This window comes from Dermacentor albipictus, chromosome 2, assembly GCF_038994185.2.
Source record: "Dermacentor albipictus isolate Rhodes 1998 colony chromosome 2, USDA_Dalb.pri_finalv2, whole genome shotgun sequence".
Lineage (NCBI taxonomy): Eukaryota > Metazoa > Arthropoda > Arachnida > Ixodida > Ixodidae > Dermacentor > Dermacentor albipictus.
In genome coordinates this window covers 207,887,986-207,907,709 of record NC_091822.1, presented here as the reverse complement: position 1 = coordinate 207,907,709, position 19,724 = coordinate 207,887,986, and the positions used below count along the sequence as shown (strand labels likewise).

The following is a 19,724-nucleotide window of genomic DNA, read 5'->3' as shown; positions in this document are numbered from 1 at the left end:
GTTGCACGCCGTGTTTCCTGCTCTATGTGCTAGCGCTATGCCGGCCTGTTGCGCATATAACTGCAGCAAGAAGCCTGAAGATGGTTATGCCGTTTTTATGATACCACAAGGAAAGCGTGACGGCTTGCGCAGGAAACAGTGGCTGCATGACATTGGCCGAAAGAACTTTGTTCCGACAAAGAACAGCGTTGTTTGCGAGCTGAGGCGTCTTTCTTATAGCTCGTAGCAAAGCATCCCGTAATGCTGCATTTTTTTTTCATTCTTCCGCTCACCACGCTCACCACGCCCACTACGCTCACAAACGCTCACCAGCGTTTTTGTTGCGGTTGTCCTCAGTATGCTTAATATTCCCCTCGCACGTCGCTAACTGTTGTTATTCAGTCGGAAGTGCAGCATTATAGATTCTGCTTTGTGCCCTGAAAAAATTAGTGGCAAGTATACCCGTGTTATTGCAGGTGATGAGCGTTAGCTAGTCAACGTTGAGTTTTTTTTAGTTTCAAGGCGAAAGCCTTTAGATCTCTGTTTCAAGGTCGCGTTGTAAACTGGAAGTATCACGTGACCCAAGGAAGGCCAGAGGTGACCCAAATCATGTCCACCCCTGCATGAGAGAATGATTACCCAAGTTAATTAATGAATCATTAGTGATTGACATAAAAATGGATTAGGGAGGATTAATGATTAGCGTGTATTAAAGAAGATTAGGGTGTGTTAGAGTGCCTTAAGAAGGATTAAGATGCATGAATAAAGAATAAAATGGGTGGAGGAGGATTAAGGCGGATTAGGGTGGATTCAGGTGAAGGGTTGATGAAAGGGTATTAAGACCGATTAGGTTGGATTAGGGTGCATAAACTAGGATTAGGGGGATTAAGGTGGATAAAGTAAGATTAAGGCCGATTAATTTGGATTAAGGTCAATTAGGGTTGCTAAAGGAGTATTAAGACCGATTAAGGCGGATTAGGGACCATAGAGCTGGATTAGGCTTGATATAGGTGGACTAGGGTGCATTAAGGTAGATTGGGACTATTAAGCAGGATTAAGGTGGATGATGGAGGATTAAGGCGGACTATAATGGGTCGCGGTTGATAAAGGAGGATTAAGAACGTATATGGTAGGTAAAGTGCATTAGGGGCAATATCGATTGATTAGGTTGTATTAAGGTGGGTTGGGAGTATTAAGCTGGATTATGGTGGATGAAGGAGCATTAAGGTGGATTAGGGTGGAGTAAGGTGAATAAGGGTTCATTGAGTATTAAGACTGATTAGTCTACCGTAATCCTCATAATGCACATTAATCCACCGAATCCACATTCATCGAACTTAATCCTCCTTCATTCACTTTGATCCACCATAATCCAACTTCATCGACCTTAATCTACTCTAACCCTCCTTAATGCACTTTAATCCTCCTTAACCAACCCTACTGCTCCCTCATCCACATTAATCCACCCTAATCCTCATTCATGCACCTTAATCCTTCTTAATCCATCCTCATCCTTCATGCACTTTAATCCACCCTAATCCACTATAATCGTCCTTAATGCACCTCAACGCACCTTCACGGAAAACTGGGCGACGGCAGCAATTTTTTCAGGATCCGGGCGGACACCTGCGTGGCTGACGACGTGACCAAGAAACTGTAGTTCCGCAAAGCCAAAGTGGCACTTCGGTTGCAGGGTAAGGCCGGCGGACCGGATGGACTGCAGAACCACTTCAAGCCGTTCTAGATATTCTTCAAATGTGGCGGAGAACACAATGACGTCGTCGAGCAGGTTTTCCACTTCAGGCCTGAAAGCACAGTGCCCATGAGGTCTTGGAACGTAGCAGGGGCAGAGCACAAGCCAAAATGTAAGACCTTAAATTCGTATAGGCCGTCTGGTGTTCCAGACAGACAGACAATGAACTTTTATTGAGGTCCTGAGGTACTAGCCGGCGGAGACCCGTATGGGGCCCCCGACTCGCCGCTGGCTGCTCCAATGTCGGAATCGGGAGGCCAAGCCTCTCCGCTCTTTCACGGGCCCTCTGGACGGCCATGGACTGGAGCTTGAGTTCCGTACTAGATGTGGCCTCGTCCCAGTCCCGTTCGCTGGTGAAGGACGTATCCCGTAACGCAGGACACTGCCAGAGCATATGAGATAGAGTGCTAACCTCCTCCCCACAATCCGGGCACTGTGGGTCAATTTCTGGGTAAATCCTGCTTAAGAAACCTCGCGAGGGATATGACTTCGTCTGAAGCATCCTAAGCGTGATCGATTGAGATCTGCATAGATTCGGGTGTGGAGGCGGGAAGCGCCTGCCGCGCGAAAACTGCTTTTGGTGTCCCAAAAGCTGTTTTTTCACGGTCTCTCGGGTCTACCTCGATTTGCCAATATCCGCTTTAAAAAAATCCATTGAAGAGAAGTAACGTGCGTGTCGAAGCCTGTCGAGTGAATCGTCTATACGGGGAAGCGGGGACACGTCTTTCTTTGTCACCTGATTTAGTTTTCAGTAGTCCACACAAAAAACGCAAGCTGCCGTCTTTTTTCTTGACTAGAACTACAGGAGATGCCCAGGGACTCATTGATGGCTGGATCGCATAGTCTTCAAGCATTTTTGTCACTTGTTGTATGGCTTCACGTTCTCTGGGAGCAACACGATAAGGATTTCGGTGAATTGGTCTTGCCGTATCCTCTGTAATTATTCGGTGCTTTGTTAGAGGTGTCCGACCGACGCTGGACGTCGGCGCAAAGCAGTCACTGAATTTGGCCAGTAGCGTAAGCCGTTCTTGTTCGTGCGGCGACAAAGCAGTGCTGAAGTCAAGTACAGGAGCTGGGTCTTGCGTAGGCGCTTCTTCGAGTAGTGAACAACAGCCGCGGACATCCGCAACACCGTCAAAATAAGCCACAGCCGTGTCCTTTGGAAGGTGCCGTCGCTCTGTACTAAAATTTGTTAGCAACAGGTTCATGTGCCCGTCGGTGACATTTACAATTCCTCATGCGACCGAGATACCATGAGTGAACGTGGTTATTTGGTCGGCAACGCCTTCGCAATGAAACTGTACGTCACATGCTACCGAAACATGGGTACATGATCGAGGTCGGATAACGTCGTCTTCTGTGAGACGAAAGGAGTGGTGTTGCGGAGATAAGCAATGGACTAAACCAGGACTCTTATAAAACGTCACCATGCGATCCGTCACAGCGCCATATTCTTTCAGAAAATCCATTCAAATAATCAAATCCTTACAGCAGACAGGAAGAACGATGAAAGTGGCCACAAAAGAAGAATCCCCGATATTAATTCTAGAAGTACATCTTCCAATAGGCATCAGTAATTGCCTGCCTGCCGTCCTTATGTGAGGTCCCGTCCATGGCATCTTTACTTTCCTCAGGCGGCGGACGAGTTCCCGACTCATTATAGAGAAGTCGGCACCAGTGTCGACTAACGCTGTCACCGGCTGCCCGTCCACGAAAACATCAATGTTAGCGCTCACAATTTATTCGGTGTTTATCAGCTTCACAGCGTTCTGTAGCGGGAGCGTTGGGGGCTTTTTATTGTCTTGCGGCGGGCCTGCAACCTTACCCCCAGAGGTCGCCGCCTTGTTTCCCCGGCGTGGGCTGGGCGACCTTCGTCCTCAGAGGACAGCGAAAGGATGTCTAGTAGGGGAAGCCATCTGACGTGGAGGGGCTGGAGAGCGCGACCGACGGCCGAAATCGGACCTATCATTGGGCACGGATATTTCGTTCGGGTGCGCGACTGGAGGTCCCCGAAAAGCAGCGTCGTCGCGGTGTAGCATGGATTAGCCATTTGCACGTCGACCATAGGACCACGGACGACGAGGTCGGAATGATGTGTCACGATGCCAGCAATTACGCGAAATATGGCCGGCACCTCCGCAGTGAAAACAAAGTGGTCGCCTATCGACGGTGCGCCATACGTCGGTTCTCCGAAATTGCGGCCATCCCGTAGCGTCGTGTTGACCAAGGCGCGGCGAACGACGGCTGGTGGTGCGACTGCAGCGGCATAACGGGTGCGCGCCTCGAAGCCTCCTCTTGCGGCGGCGACCAAGAGAGGCTGTCGGAGGCTGGTGGTACGGCGGTGTGGTTGTGACGGGTGGTGGACATCAAACAGAGGCGGTGTAAGTCATGGGACGCTAGTAATCTTGAAGATCAGCTGCCGGGAACGCCTGCCCGGTCTCGTCCCGCACCACTTCGGCGATTGATGCTACGGGTCTATCCAATGTCGGTGTCAGAATCTTTTGCACTTGCTCTCTGACAAGCTCTCTGATCAATTCACGCGAGGAATTCTGATACACGGCAGTCCCTGCGGCGGCATTGATTGTAGTGCTGGTTGACAGTCGATCGTACTGCCTGCACCTTTGATGAAGGGCCCGCTCAATAGCCATAGCATCATTGAAGCGAAGGTCACTGGTGTATTCCGCGCAAGACCCGCGAACAACTGCTCTTTTACACCTCGCATGAGGTAGCGCAACTTCCTATCTTCGGGTCGGCTTTACGAAACAGGCGAGTCATGTCCACGGCGAACATTGTGACCGACTCATTGGGCTGTTGCACCCGTAGCTCCATTATCTGCTGGGTGCGGTCGCGTCGGTCGGCACTTGCAAAAGTATCCGTGATCTTCTGCCGAGTCATTCCATGTCGTTAGGCTAACTTCACGGTTCTCGTACCAAGTACGGCCACTGTCGTCAAGGGCGACATAGACAAGGGAGAGCTTTTGCTGCTCAGTCCACTGGTTAATCTGTGCGACGCGTTCATACTTGTCAAGCCAGTCTTCAATGTCTTCGAAGACTGCACCGCGATAGCGATCGGGAACCAGCGGATGCAGAACGGTTACTCAAGAATCCGCACAATACGCGGCGGTGGCTGGGCCAAGACAACGTTTATTGCTTTGATGCGTGTTAATATAGGCGTTGTGCGAGTCGGTTAGAGGTGTGAGGAGGAGGAACAGAGGTGATAACAGTTGCCGTAAGCTGCCATGACGTCATTACGATGTAGCATCTCGTTCACCCTACGGTACATAGCGGTCCGAGGGTTCTCGTGTCCGGCCCGACCGGCGCAGCGCTGGCATCGGAGTGATCGGGCAACCTCGCGTATTCCTGGCCCCTGCCCTGGTGTCCGAACTACTTGGCTTATGGTCAGTCAACAGTGTGAATGGCTTACCGAGTAGGTACTATCGGAAGTTCGAGACCCCAAGAACTAGAGACAGAGCTTCGCGCTCTAGCTGTGAATAATATCGCTCGGCTTCCGTCAGTACCCGAAAACGAAAGCCTATGGGCCGACGCACCCCGTCCCCGATATCGTGAGAAAGCACTGCACCGAACCCATCCGGGCAGGCATCGCATTCCAGGACAATAGGCTTGTGTGGGTCAAAATGCGCCAGGAAATCAGCGGACTTGAGGAGGTCCTTCACCTCGCTGAATGCCCGTTGTTGACTGGGACCTCACTCCCACTTAGCTTCCTTGCGGAGCAGTTCATACAGTGGCGCCATGGCCTAGATGAATTGAGAAGAAACTTGTGGTAGTATGTTACCATGTCCAGATACGACCTTAAAGGGACACTAAAGTGAAAAATGATTTCTTCTGCATCACTAAATTACCGTTCTAAAACACCAAAACACCACTCTTACAACGATAAGACGTTTGGTAAGGCAGAAAAAGCGCAAGAACGAAATACGGGTGGCGGCGCCTACTTAAGTTCCTGCACCTGGGGGCTGTGACGTCTTGGATTTTGATGGCATCTTCTAAGGCTTACTAATTATATATAGCGGTGCAGATTGACTACACTGTGTTCTAAAGAAACCAAATATTAAACATGGCAAGTTTCGGGAACCTTTATTAAGCCAACGCGGCCCAAATGCGAAAACATACTTTGGAATCCCCGAAGTCACGCTGACGTACCAGCGCTGGGGTTTCGGCGCGAAATTCAAACACTGATACTTGGACCTTCATTTTCTCATCTAATAATAAAAAAAAATTTTGAAATGACTGCCTGCAGGGTTCTCAAACGATGCTTCATTAGTATAAACCGATTTATTGTTTCCCTTTAGTGTCCCTTTACTTCTGCGAGGTTCCGCGGCACCTGCATTTGAAGAATGGCCTCCATGTTTTCCGACGTGTCTGAGCACTGTGAGCGATGTGCCAGGAAATCCACCTGTGCTCGACGGAACTTGCACTTGTCCGCATTTTGCATTTAATCGCACGCCATTTTCCCGAAACCGCTGCAATACTTTGTGCAGTGTGGTGCAGTCAGTGTTTCTCTGCGATGATGACGTCGTCTAAGTAGACCTGAACCGCACGGAGTCCTTGCGGGATGGTCTTCATGCGGCATTGAAACTCTGCCGGCGCGGAAGCCACTCCAAATAGCAGGCGAGTGAAGCTAAACAGTCCCTTATGCGTGTTTATGGTTGTTAGTAGCTTGGCTTCCTCGTCCAACGGTAGCTAATTGTAAGCCTCCCGCAAATCTATCGTGGTGAAAACCTGACCGCCGTTCAACGTTGCCAGGATATCTTCTACCCGGGGCAACGGATGTTGCTCAGTGTGACAAGCTTTGTTTACCGTGAGTTCGAAATCACCTCAGAGGCTGATGTGGCCGTTACGCTTTACTACCGGCACCACCGGTGCGGCCCACTTATGAGGCACAGGGACAATAATGCCCACGGTCAAAAGGCGCTCAAGTTCTGCGTCTACCCTTGGACGAAAGGCGTACGGAACTTCGCGTGCTTTCCAGAATTTCGGTAACACGTTGTCCCGCATCTCAAAGTGTACCGGAGGACCCCTGATGAGACCTAGGCCTGGCGCGAACACGTCAGCGAATTCTGTTACCAAACGGTGCACGTTAACATCGTCCGTCCCGACGAAGGGCATGCGCTCAGCATTCGTGTTCACGTTCATTAGTAGCGCCTCCAGCATATTGAATGCCTGGATCAGGTCGCGTCCGCACAGGTTGGGGCTTGAGCATCCGAGGACTGTCAGGGAACCGTCCGTCAACCGGTTTCCGCACGAAACCTTGAGCTTGAGTTGTCCCCGAACGGGAAGCCTTGCCAGAAAGCAAGTCGGTTTCAATGACGAATCACGCATCTTGGGCCAGACTGCTTTGTTTTGCTCATAGGTGGGCCATGTGATGACCGACACTGGTGACCCTGTATCGACCTGCATGGCCACTGGAACGCCCCACAGTTCAATGTGCGTACAATGGGTTGCGTGATGCTGACGCGGCTGACATGACTGTCAGCTGCTTCCAACGCAAGTATACCGTCCGCGCCCACATATGTGCTCTCCTCCCGAAACGAACCTGACGCGACAGCCCTGGTGGCCCTTCAATGAACTCTCTCGACGGAAACAGGCTCGGGCGATATGACCCCGCTTTTGACACTTGAAGCATGTTGCCGAACGGAACCGGCAATCATCCGGTTCGTGCCTTTTCGCTCCGCAGCGCTTGCACTCTTAGAAAAATTTACACCCTTTGGGGCGTATCTTGTCCCACAACGATAATCGTCATCCGTGTTGCCCGCGTTTCCTATCTTTAACGCTGCGAGCCCGGCACTTTCCAGTCACGAATGGCATGCGCGTTATCAGTGTGACGCAGCATTCTCGACAGGAAAGTAGCGAGCGCCGAGTTTTCAGGAAAGGAAACGCAAGCAGGGCAGATGACGATTATTGTTGTGGGACAAATATACACCCCAAAGGGTGCAACCGTTTTAAGAGTGTGTACGAAATAATCCATGGCCGGTTTCTTGGGCGATAAGACTGTCCTCCCGTCGCATGTACGCTTCCTTCAGCAGTGTGGCTCCTTATCTGCCGAGAGCTCCTTATTTCGGCTGATAGCACGATTTCTTCTGCTTCACTCCTCGTCAGCTGCGGCTTTGCAAGCAACTGTCGACGCACTCCTGCGCTTTGCAGCCCACAAACGATGCGATCTCGCAGCATTCGATCCAACGTTGCGCCAAAATTGCATGCGTTCACTATTCGACGAATGGCAACTATGAAATCTTTGACCGGTTCGCCTAGCAGCTGGTCGCGTGTAAAGAACTTGTAAGACTGTGCTATTTCGTTTAGTTGCGGCGAAAAATGCTGCGGCAACAAAGCAACCACTTGGGCGTAAGAAAGTTCGTTTACCTTGTCTGGCACGCATCGAGCACTAAGTAAATCCACGGTGTGGGATCGTCAGTGCTGCAACCAATAGGGCCTGCTTCTTCTTGTCGTCCGTGACGCCACTGCCTTCAAAGAAGGCCTGCAGTCGAACTTGGCAAGCTGGCCACTTGTCGCTCGTCTCGTCAAACTGCAGCTACCCTCCCATGGAGGCGAAGGCTGCGGCGTACTAAGAGGGCGGCCCGTTGTCATCCCATCCTCGTCGCCACTGAAGAGTCCGCACAATACACGGGGGTGGCTGGGCCAAGACAACGTTTATTGCTTTGATGCGTGTTAGTATAGGCGTTGTGCGAGACGGTTAGAGAAGGAGGAACAGCGGTGATAACAGTTGCCGTAAGCTGGCATGACGTCATTACGATATGTAGCAGTTGCTTGTTGTGGACTGGAAAACCGGCTGCTTTGGGGTGCTTGCAGTGGGCTGGTTTCGGCCGTTGTGAGATGTGTGCAGCTGCCGGAGAAAGAGGAGAGAGGGGGAGAGAGAGGGGTGGTTGAAGAGGGGGAGAACTCCGGGGCAAGGCCTAGCAGTCAACGACTAAAGCGATGCACGGTGTCGTAACTGGTGACAATGCGTCCGGGCTACATGAACGACTCCCAGCAGAACCCCAGAGCATCAGGCAAGCTCAGCCAGCGCCTCCACCAGTGTCGCGGTACAAGGTGGACAGAAGACAGGGAGACGTTCTTCAAAAACAGGACAACCTGTTCAATAACAAAACAGAACAGAGGCACGTCTTCTTCGTCCTCGCCCAATCTCAGCCATCCACTAGGCGGAGTCCGTTAATGCCCCCATCGTCGTTGTCTTCTGCATAGAATACATGGGTCAATGCTTAAAAAAAAATGTTTCCCAATTATTCGTGATGCGAAAGCCGCGCCCCCTCTTAAAGAGCACACAATGTGTAAGGGGTGTGTGCAGCTGAACATGAGACGAAAGGAGTGGCAGGCTCAGACTCTTAAATAATGAGCTTTAGCATGTCCTGCATCCCAGTAAACGTAAGCAGACTGGGCATTTTACTGCATAAGTGGAGGCACAAACGGTGAACCGGCAGCATGGTGCAGCCACCTAGTGGCGCAGAGCTCAATCATCATCAGCCTGTTTGATGTCCACTGCAGGACAAAGGCCTCTCCCTGCAGTCTCCAATTACCCCTGTCCTGCACCAACCGATTATAACTAGCGCCTGAAATTTCTTAATTTCATCACTCCACCTAGTCTTCTGCCGTCCTCAACTGCATTTCTCTTAAGTACCCATTCTTTAACCTTAATGGTCCAATAGTTATCTAACCAGCGCATCACGTGACCTGCCCAGCTGAAATTTTTTCTCTTGACATCAACTAGAATATTGTCTATACCCGCTCGCTCTCTGATCCAAACCACTCTTTCTGCCTCTTAAAGTTATGCCTAGCAATCTTCGTTCCATTGCTCTTTGCGTGGTCCTTGTTCTCAAGCTTCTTTGTCAGTCTCCAAGTCTCTGCCCCATACGTCAGCACTGTTAAAACACTGATTGTATCACGAGCTCACCAGTAATCCATAAATTCTACACCTGTTCGTTTCGCCACGCACCTTACATTTTACCACCTTCACACATATCACTGCGTTCAGGCCAACCACTACATGTTGCTCGCCCTAGCACATGCACTGCCACCTGCTCATCTTTTCATCGTAGAGCTAAAGACTGGAACGACCTTTCCCACCACATCGCTGCCATCGCCACCTCATCTGCCTTCGTGGAAGAAATAACAAGTGTTGTGTCTGTAAAATAACTTATTGGGCAACCTCCTGTATTTTTGTACACCCACCCCTTATGCAATACCCTGCATGAGGGTCTTTAAGGTAATAAAATGAAATGGCACACCCAGTGATAATGGTAAGCTGGTATAATGATACGTAAGCTTCCAGTCAGGAGCTGACAATGTCTGTCATATACGATCCAACCCATTTTTATTCTATGAATTTCCTTCTCATGATCAGGGTTCCCTGTGATAGACCTTGGTAAACGTACTCCTTCACACACTCTAGAGGCTGACTGGCTATATTGAACTCTTTTTGCCTTGCCCGGCTATTCATCATTATCTGTCTTTTTTTCAAAGTCTTCATTTTCTTCTTTTCAAAATTCAACCCCACTCTATGTTAAGGTCCTTAATAACTTTTTGTAAGTCGTCTGCATTGTTGCTGAATAGAACAACGTCATCGGCAAACCGAAGGTTGCAGAGATATTCGCTGTAGATCCTTAGTCCTGAGCCTTCCCGGTTTAGCAGCTTGAATACTTCTTCCGAGCATGCAGTAAATAGCATTGGAGAGATTGTATCTCTCTGTCTGACCCCTTTCTTTATAGGTATCTTCCTACTTTTATTGTGTAGAATTAAGGTAGGTGTAGAACTTCTGTAGATATTTTCCAAGGTACTTACGTAAGTGTTCTGCACTTCTTGATTAAGTAATGCCTCTAAGACTGCTGCTATCTCTACTGAATCAAATGCCTTTTTATAACCTATGAAAGTCATATAGAGTCTTATTGTACTCTGAGGATTTCTCGATAACCTGATTAATGACATGGATGTGATCCACTGTAGAGTAACCCTTCCTGAAGCCAGGCTGTTCCCTTGGTTGACTAAATAAAGTCCAGTGTTGCCCTTATTCTATTGGAGATTATTTGGGGAAATATTTTATATAATACTGGGACTAAGCTAATAGACCTATAATTTTTCAGTTGTTTAATGTCTCCCTTTTTGTGGATTAGTATAATGTTTGCATTTTTCCAGTTTTCTGGGACCCTTGCAGTCAATAGACACTTAGAGAGCCGCCAGTTTTTCTATCATTATGTCTCCTCCATCTTTGATTAAATAGACTGTTATTCCATCTTCTCCTGCCGCTTTTCCCCGTTTCCCGTCTTGCAAGACCATTCTGACCTCATTTCTAGCTGTAGGAGTTTCTGTATCCTGTTCACTATTGTTTCGAGTGGAGTACTCCCCAGTTCTCTGGGTACTGTACAGGCCAGTATAGAATTCTCCCGCTGCTTTTACTATACCTTCAAGATTGCTGATGATATTACCCTGCTTATCCTTCAGTGCATACATCTTGGTTTGTCCTATGCCAAGTTTCCTTCTCATCAATTTCAGGCTGTGTTTGTCTTTTACGGCTTCTTCATTCTTTCTCATATTATAGTTTCGATATCACTTATTTTCGCCTTGTTGATCAGTTTTGAAAGTTCCGCGAATTCTATCTTATCTCTTGAGTTGGACACTTTCATTCTTTGTCATTTCTTTATTGGCCGAATACTGCACCAGGAAGGCCAATTCGTGTTCTCGTAAGGGAGTGTCTTATTGAAGCTTAATGGGCCCTCCTAATTTGGTTGTACTTGGATTAGTATAGCCCCATTCGCTCTCAGCATCTTTTGCCTGTGACAGGCGTCACTCCTCAATCAGCTCACTCAGACAGATGCAACTAATATTGCAATGAACAAGAGCATTTTACTTCGCTGTTGGTGTAAATTTTTGGCAGCGGCGTAATTGTGTCATAGCCGAAAATAGCAGCAAAGTAGAATGCACTTGGTTACTGTAATATTACATCTGTGTTTGTCTCGAGCTCTGTGTCACCAAGTTGCTGCACCATGCAGGCCATTCATGTTTGCATGTCTGCTCATCTGGTAAAACGCACCCAAGTATACCGGACACGCAAAAACTCTCCAATGTGCTTCAAACACATCACGCTAGAAAGCTACAAGTCCGGCCTATAGACCATTTTTTCATGGACGCCACCACATTGCTACGCAGTAGCCCCATCTATGGGCACTTGGCATGCTGGCTCGGACGAGCGCTCCTTCTTGCATGGCAGGTGTATGCTCAGCGGTAGTTTCTGACGTTTGTTTTCATGCTTGTTGCGGTCTATTGAGTATGACGTGGCGTCTTCTACATGGAAAATGGTTCTGTGAGACGTACTGAAGTGGTTTAAGCCGGCGTGGCTGCGCTTTCAGTTGGTGTTGAAGTGGACGGAGCACGCGGCGCGATTTGTTCGTCTGTATTTGAGTCTATAATCATCCTCTGAGATCAATTGTGTTTTTGAAAATTCCATTCACTGATGTGACCTTATATCGGTATTCTACTTTGGTTATAAGCTGCATTTCAGGAGCAACGAAAGATGCGCAATAATCGTAACAGCGTAGGTACCATTCTGCTACGGTAGAAGTTGTGCTGTTATTCTTTGACAAGCGTTGAAACTGTTAGCTGTAGATTACATGGCTACTTCTTTCGGTGGACGTGGTTTCCACCCATGAATAAAATATTCTTGGTTAGTAATAACGGCATACTTGACAGAGTGAATTACACTTGTCCAGCAAAGCGACCATTGTTGAACTGCGTGAGCATTCGAAACAGTGGTAGATGCTGGACTAGATATGTTTTTGCTCGATATAGCGCATGGTCCAAGCATGGAACATATGGTTTATAGTAGATCTATAAATGCTGTGCAGCATGACCATGCGAAATTTTAGTGCGGTGTTAGCCCATTTTCTCTTGTTTTCTTTTGAGAAAGGATAATAACAGATTTTTTTTTTCGGTTTTGTACATCCCATTATGTGCGATCCACTCAACCGTATTACGGAAATTTTGTCCTCACAAATAGCCGTCGCATTCTTTTTATGTGATCCCTCTATGATATTGTTGCGCCCACAAAAGGCGTTACTTTGAAGCCGGGTAGAGTTAGCAGCGATGGCCTGGATCAGCTGAGCGCCTGGCGAGATTCAGCCAGCCAGCCACACGTCGTCTTCCTCCTTCACCACCCTCCGGTGGCCCCGCATACTGTTTGTTGAGGCGTGAACCCACTATGCTCCTAAGAGCGTCACATTCGTGAATCCACTACACACCTAAGAGCCTAACATTTCCCTCCGCGCAGACGAAGCCCGCCGGGCAAGTCTAACAGGCTATCGAGAAATAAAGGGCTTTAAACGGGCGACATGCGAAAGTTCAGTCTTTGCTGACCGTCGGCCATTTGATGTGAGACGTGCTATGCGGTAGGTTAATTCGCTGGTGCGCTCCGTAATAACATAGGGGCCAACATAGTGGGCCAGCAGTTTTTCACATAGTCCACGTTTCCTGGTTGGTTTCCAGAGCAACACTAAATCACCAGGGTCATATATCACGTGTCGGCGTCGGCGGTCGTAGCGTGCCTTCGAGCGGTCTTGTGAAAGAAGAGTGCGTAAAGAAGCAAGTCGTCGGGCTTCTTCAGCAAGACAGACTGTCTCTGATATACAAAGATTATCGTGGCTGGAGAACGGGAAGATAGTGTCGAGTGTATAACGAGGCGGACGAGCGTAAAGAAGAAAGAAGGGACTGTAACCCGTAACTTCATGCTTTGAGGTGTTAAATGCGTACGTAATGAAAGGTAGCACGCTGTCCCAGTTCTTATGATCTGACTCGACATACATGGACAGCATGTTAGTGAGAGTTCTGTTCGTGCGTTCCGTAAGGCCATTTGTTTGAGGATGATACGGGGTGGAATGTCGAAACCTTGAAGCACATAGACGAAGCACCTCTGCGACCACGTCTGCAGTGAACTGCCGCCCACGATCGCTGATGATGACTCTGGGAGGTCCATGTCGGAGAATGACAAAACGCAGCAGAAAAATACACACTTCGGTTGCAGTAGCCGATGGTATTGCAGCTGTCTCACAGTAGCGTGTCAAGTGATCGGCACACACGATAATCCAGCGGTTCCCATCGGATGAACGCGGGAAAGGACCGAGGAGGTCGATGCCAACTTGCTCAAAGGGAGTGCTGGGGGGTGGCACTGGATGGAGTTGACCAGGAGGAGCACTCGTCGGACGCTTATAACGTTGACACTCGTTGCAGCTGGACACATACTGGGCGGTCGTCTGGCGCATTTGGGGCCAGTAGAACCTTTCTTGAAGGCGGTAGAGAGTTCGCGCAGAACCCAAATGTCCAGATGTTGGATCGTCATGCATAGCGCGCAAGACGGAGACACGGAGACTCTCCAGGACCACCAGAAGATATCTTGGGCCTGTAGTAGAATAGTTCTTTTTGTAAAGAACCCCATCACGAACACAGAAACGAGTTGATGGTGCTGATTGCCTTGCCGTAATGAACAGTGGTTCTAAAGTTCTGTCTTTTTGTTGCTCGACCTTGAAGGTATTTATATCATGAAATCCCGGCTCCAGTGATGCAATATAGCAGTCGAAGTTGTCCGCGTCGCAGTCCGTCGTTGGAAGCGGCATGCGCGAGAGGCAGTCAGCGTCGGCGTGTCGGCGGCCGCTTTTATAAGAAACGGTAAAGTTATATTCCTGTAAACGGAGTGTCCAACGCGCAAGCCGGCCCGACGGATCACGGAGATTAACCAGCCAGCAGAGAGAATGATGGTCTGTCACCACAGTGAAGGGGCGCCCGTACAGGTACGACCGGAAGCGCTGTACTGCGAAAATAGCTGCAAGACATTCTTGCTCTGTAACGGTGTAGTTACGCTCGGACTTACTTAAAGAACGACTCGTATAGGCGATGACGTGTTCTTTGGTGTCGACGCGTTGGATAAGGACAGCGCCGATGCCAATACCGCTAGCGTCCGTATGAACTTCTGTGGGAGCCGCATGGTCGAAGGGTCGGAGAATGGGGTGAGACGTCAGACGAGACTTCAGCTCACGAAAACTAGCTTCACATTCAGGAGTCCATTCAAAGGGAACGCCCTTCTGGAGGAGGCATGTCAGCGGATACGCGATGTTGGCAAATCCACGAATAAACCGGCGGAAGTACGAGCAAAGCCCTAGGAAACTGCGTAGCTCTTTTACATGGCGAGGTTGCTTGAAGGCTTCCACCGTAGCAGTCTTCGCTGGATCAGGTCGTATACCGTCCTTATCCACTAGGTGTCCCAGAACAAGTGTTTGGCGCTCTCCAAAATGGCACTTCTTCGAGTTGAGGACCAAACCCGCTTTGTCCAAGCAGTCTAGCACAAGATCGAGACGTGCGTTGTGCTCACTGAACGTGCGCCCGAAAATCACTACATCATCTAGATAGCACATGCATACTTCCCACTTCAAACCACGCAGGATGTTGTCCATGAAGCGCTCGAAAGTTGCAGGCGCATTACAGAGCCCGAACGGCATCACATTAAATTCAAAAAGTCCATCTGGTGTTACAAATGCCGTTTTCTCCTTGTCTGCCTCGTGCATCGGAATCTGCCAGTACCCCGACCTCAAGTCAACAGACGAAAAGTAAGACGCTGATGAGAGGCAGTCGATAGCATCATCAATACGCGGAAGAGGATATACGTCCTTTTTAGTGATGGTGTTGAGGCGGCGGTAGTCAACACAAAATCGCCATGAACCATCTTTCTTTCTAACCAGGATCACTGGCGCTGCCCACGGACTACAGGATTCTTGGATTACATTCTTATTTAGCATTTCGTGGACTTGGTCATTGATCACCTTGCATTCCGATGGTGAGACTCTGTATGGTTTCTGTCGCAGTGGTTGGGCAGATCCCGTATCTATGCGATGGTGTATACGAGAAGAAGGAAACAATGGTGGCCCCTCTTGCTGGGAGAAGTCAAACAGTCGGGCATGCTTTAGCAGAATATTCGCCACTTCGTGACGCTGCTTAGTGCTGAGCGACTTGTTTACCATAGTCAGAAACGAGGAGTGCGCCGCAGGGCAGACATTAGCGAAATGGCGCTCATCCGCAGAATCAAGGGCCTCTGTAAGAATGGCGAGCGATAGCACGTGATCTTCATGGTAGGCGGCAAGTTTCAGACCCTGTGGTAGTATTGCAGGTTCACTGGAACAGTTTACGGCCCATAAGTTGGTGCGTCCCTGAACAACTGACAGCGTGCAATACGGTATCAGTACATTCCTCTTGATGCAACTCAGGTGAACGGGCTCCACGGTAGCGTCAAACGTTCCGTCGGTGGTTGGAAAACAGGCGACTGAAACGTACGTTGCGGATAACGGAGGCACAACGGTGTCCCGGGATACACAAAGCACACTTTCACGATTTGGTGGGCCTTCCATAAACGCAGCAGAAAAGCTCGTACCTACACTGATTTCACCCGTTTTGCAGTCGACAGTGGCACCACACAGTTTCAAAAAATCAAGGCCCAGGATTACGTCATGCGTAGAATGCGGTAGAACAGCGAACTCCGCGTTAAATATTTGGCCACCCAAGGTTACGTCTACATTACACACGCCCACAGGATACAACAACTCCCCACTCACTCCGCGAAACGTATCGGCACGGTCCCAGCGAAACATCACCTTTCGTCCTAGGAGGCTTTTAAACGCCAGACTCATCACTGAAACGGTTGCTCCCATGTCCACTAAGGCCATGGATGAAACCCCGTCAATTAATACAAACACCGTATTCTTAAACATACAAATGGTTGGAGGTATCTCTGTCAACAGCGAAGATTGTCCAGCGACCTCACCTCCAACGGCCGCGCTGGCTAGTTTTCCGGAGGTGGCGACGGGTATCGACGCCGCGGAGAGGGCGATCGGCTTACACGAGGAGCGGGTGGTGGTGTCAAGCTGCGATCGGATGCTGGAGAACGGTTCCGCAGCGGCTCCGGGTGCTGGTGAGGCAAGCGTCCTAAGTATGTGTGCGAAGGCGAGTATGTTTCACCCAGAGGAGCGCGGTACCGCCTAGACATCGTCGATCGGTCGAACCTCGGTGGTTGGCGGCGATTGCAGTACCTGGCAATGTGACCCAAGTCGCCACAGCTATAACACACAGGCAAACGACGATCGATGAACTGCCCTTCGAAGCGCTCAGCCGTGGGGGGTCGTGTAGCAGAGCGAAGCGGCTGAGCCTGCTGCACAGGAGGAACGGTCGGTCTGCGTGCAAACCTGCTGGAGCGAGGGTGTTCTGCAGGTCGGTGTTCGGTCGTAAATGTGTCCTCACGTGGCCATGGAGCACCTCTGCGGTTGACGTCTGTGACACATACCGCCGGTTGCCAGGAAGCGCAGGGTGCGGCAGGCGCCATGTGTTGCGGGTAATAACCGTCAGGTTGTCGTATGACGCCGCGCGCAAGTTCCTGGTGCCGCAGCAGTTCCTCACGCACGATCTGCCGTGTAGTAGACGAAAGATCGGCAGACGGGCTCTCATCGACGCTGGCAATGGTTGTCACATTCGCCAGACGTCCAAACTTTGGCACAATGCGACGTGTTTTCAACGTCTCAAACGTACGGCAATGACGCACGACATCTGAGACGGAATCAACGTGTTCCCGACTTATGAGGAAATTGTATACATCTTCTGCAATTCCTTTGAGGAGATGTCCGACTCGGTCTTCCTCGGACATCTGCGGATTTACGATTTTGCACAGCTTGAGGATTTCCTCGATGTATATAGTGCATGTTTCTCCAGGAGCTTGAGCTCTTTGAGCAAGTGTTCTCTCGGCGCGTTTCTGTTTGGCATGGGTGTCGCCAAAACACTTCTTTATTTCCTCTACAAAGTGCTCCCATGTTGTTAGGGAGTCTTCGTGGTTTTCATACCACATCAGCGCTGTCTCACTCAGAAAGAGCGTGACATATTCAAGCTGAGTGACAGAATCCCAACGGTTGTAGCGGCTCACCCTTGCGTAGTGCATCAGCCACTCGTCGACGTCCTCGCCCACTTTTCCCGCGAACGAGCGTGGCTCCATGTAGTGCCGCAAAGGTACAACTTGCGTTGACCTTTGAGAAGGTGAAACGAGAGCTGGCATTTGTCCATCACCGTCCTGAGCCATAGGGAAGGTCGTTGGCAAGAGACCGGCAAGACGACGGCTCCGGCGAAGTTCTGGATGTTGCGACTCCGTGGTACGTCCTGTCGTACCCAGCACCTCCACCACTCTGTTGCGCCCACAAAAGGCGTTACTTTGAAGCCGGGTAGAGTTAGCAGCGATGGCCTGGATCAGCTGAGCGCCTGGCGAGATTCAGCCAGCCAGCCACACGTCGTCTTCCTCCTTCACCACCCTCCGGTGGCCCCGCATACTGTTTGTTGAGGCGTGAACCCACTATGCTCCTAAGAGCGTCACATTCGTGAATCCACTACACACCTAAGAGCCTAACAATATTATGGCTTTACAGGGAAAGAAAGGCAATGCCTAAGCACATAGCTTATATATGTATCATGCTGGTTCACGAACCTCAGTGATCACTTTGTTGAGCAGCGCCATCGGCCTCATACAGGAGGCCACCATAGATATATCATAGTGATTTAAACTTTAGACTTGAAATGTGTGAGAACAATGCCAGTGTATCACTAATGTTCGAGTGCGCCTGGCGCTCAGATGTTTCAGTGTTGCCTTAGGTAGGCCATACGCAAGCATGTGCTGTTACGTTTTAGTTCCTGTGCCAAGCAATCACATAACGAGCAGATTTTTTATTTCCTGGCAATACACAGACACCAGTTCTCCTTGTTGAACTAAAACCGATACACGCAAAATAGTTCACAACACATACACACCGCGGCTGATGATGCGCATCACATGCTTGCGCCCCCAAGAGATATTTCCGCGTACTGTAGTTACCGATGCTCTGAAAGGCTACAAACTGGTTCTCCAACGACCTTGTATGCATGAACATTCTAATAAATTTCACAATCTATGAGCGAAAACTTCTCCAAATCATTTTGCAGTATGCGAAAGCAATACTTTCAAGCAGCACTGTGCCGAATCACACAAGCCAAAAAGGAGGAAAGGCTCACCGTGCACCCTTTCCTGCTCGCCCGATAAAGAGATGTAAACCTTCATGTTTGCACAGCGTAAAAGACAAGGACTGAAGAAAGAACACAACACAGCGCCTGTGTTGTGTTCTTCCTTCAGTCCTCGTCCTTTGCGCTGTGCAAACATGTCGATATTGAATCACAAACTCGCTCAGCTTCCAATTTATCAAGTTCTATACCTTCTTGTTCAGTCTGGTTTCTGCTGGAGCACTCGCAGTGGCGGGCAAGCTTGTGCACCACCCTTTCTGTTCATTTGCTGCAGTGACCACCTGCTGCACCTTCCATTGCGCTGCCCCGCCAGAATAAACCATGTGACAAATGCTATGGCCACGAAAAGCCAAAATGGAGCCCTAAACAACACATTGCCTCAGGGGCACTGTGCATCAACTCACCGTATTTACTGGAACCTAGGCCAATACTTTTCTTTAAAAGATAATGTACGAAAGTCAGGGGTCAGCTTAGATTTCAGGATGTGGTTAGGCCACCAGACGCTGCCGACTTCAAAAAGGTAAATTCCACAAGGTGGACAATGGTGTTATTGATTCTATAAGCACACAATGAGAACTGGGAATGTTCATAGTGATGGAGATCATACAAGTGAAGGCGAAGGAGGTCACAGATGTTCAAGGCATTGCTCCAAACAAGTTCCGATGGCTCTCTACTTCAACATGAATTCAGCACATCTACTTCACCTCAAGCAGTGAACTGGGTTACGGCAGCATGGGATGAAACTCCAGTTGATTTGATAATGCGAGATGCAAGTGCAACATCTCAGGACTGTTGTGTGTTTATTTCAGTCAGATGCATTTTCCGTTTTGCTTATATTTGAGGAAAGATAGTTTTTTATCTTCAAACTTTCAGGGGTCAGCCTAGAATTGAGGCCACCTTAGATT

The 19,724-nt window shown here is 49.4% G+C and overlaps 1 pseudogene; it reads right to left on the bottom strand.

Annotated features, from left to right (window-relative positions):
• Positions 1 to 6,037: 6,037 nt before the first annotated feature.
• On the bottom strand, positions 6,038 to 17,854 carry LOC139055834 (uncharacterized; annotated as a pseudogene).
• Positions 17,855 to 19,724: the final 1,870 nt, after the last annotated feature.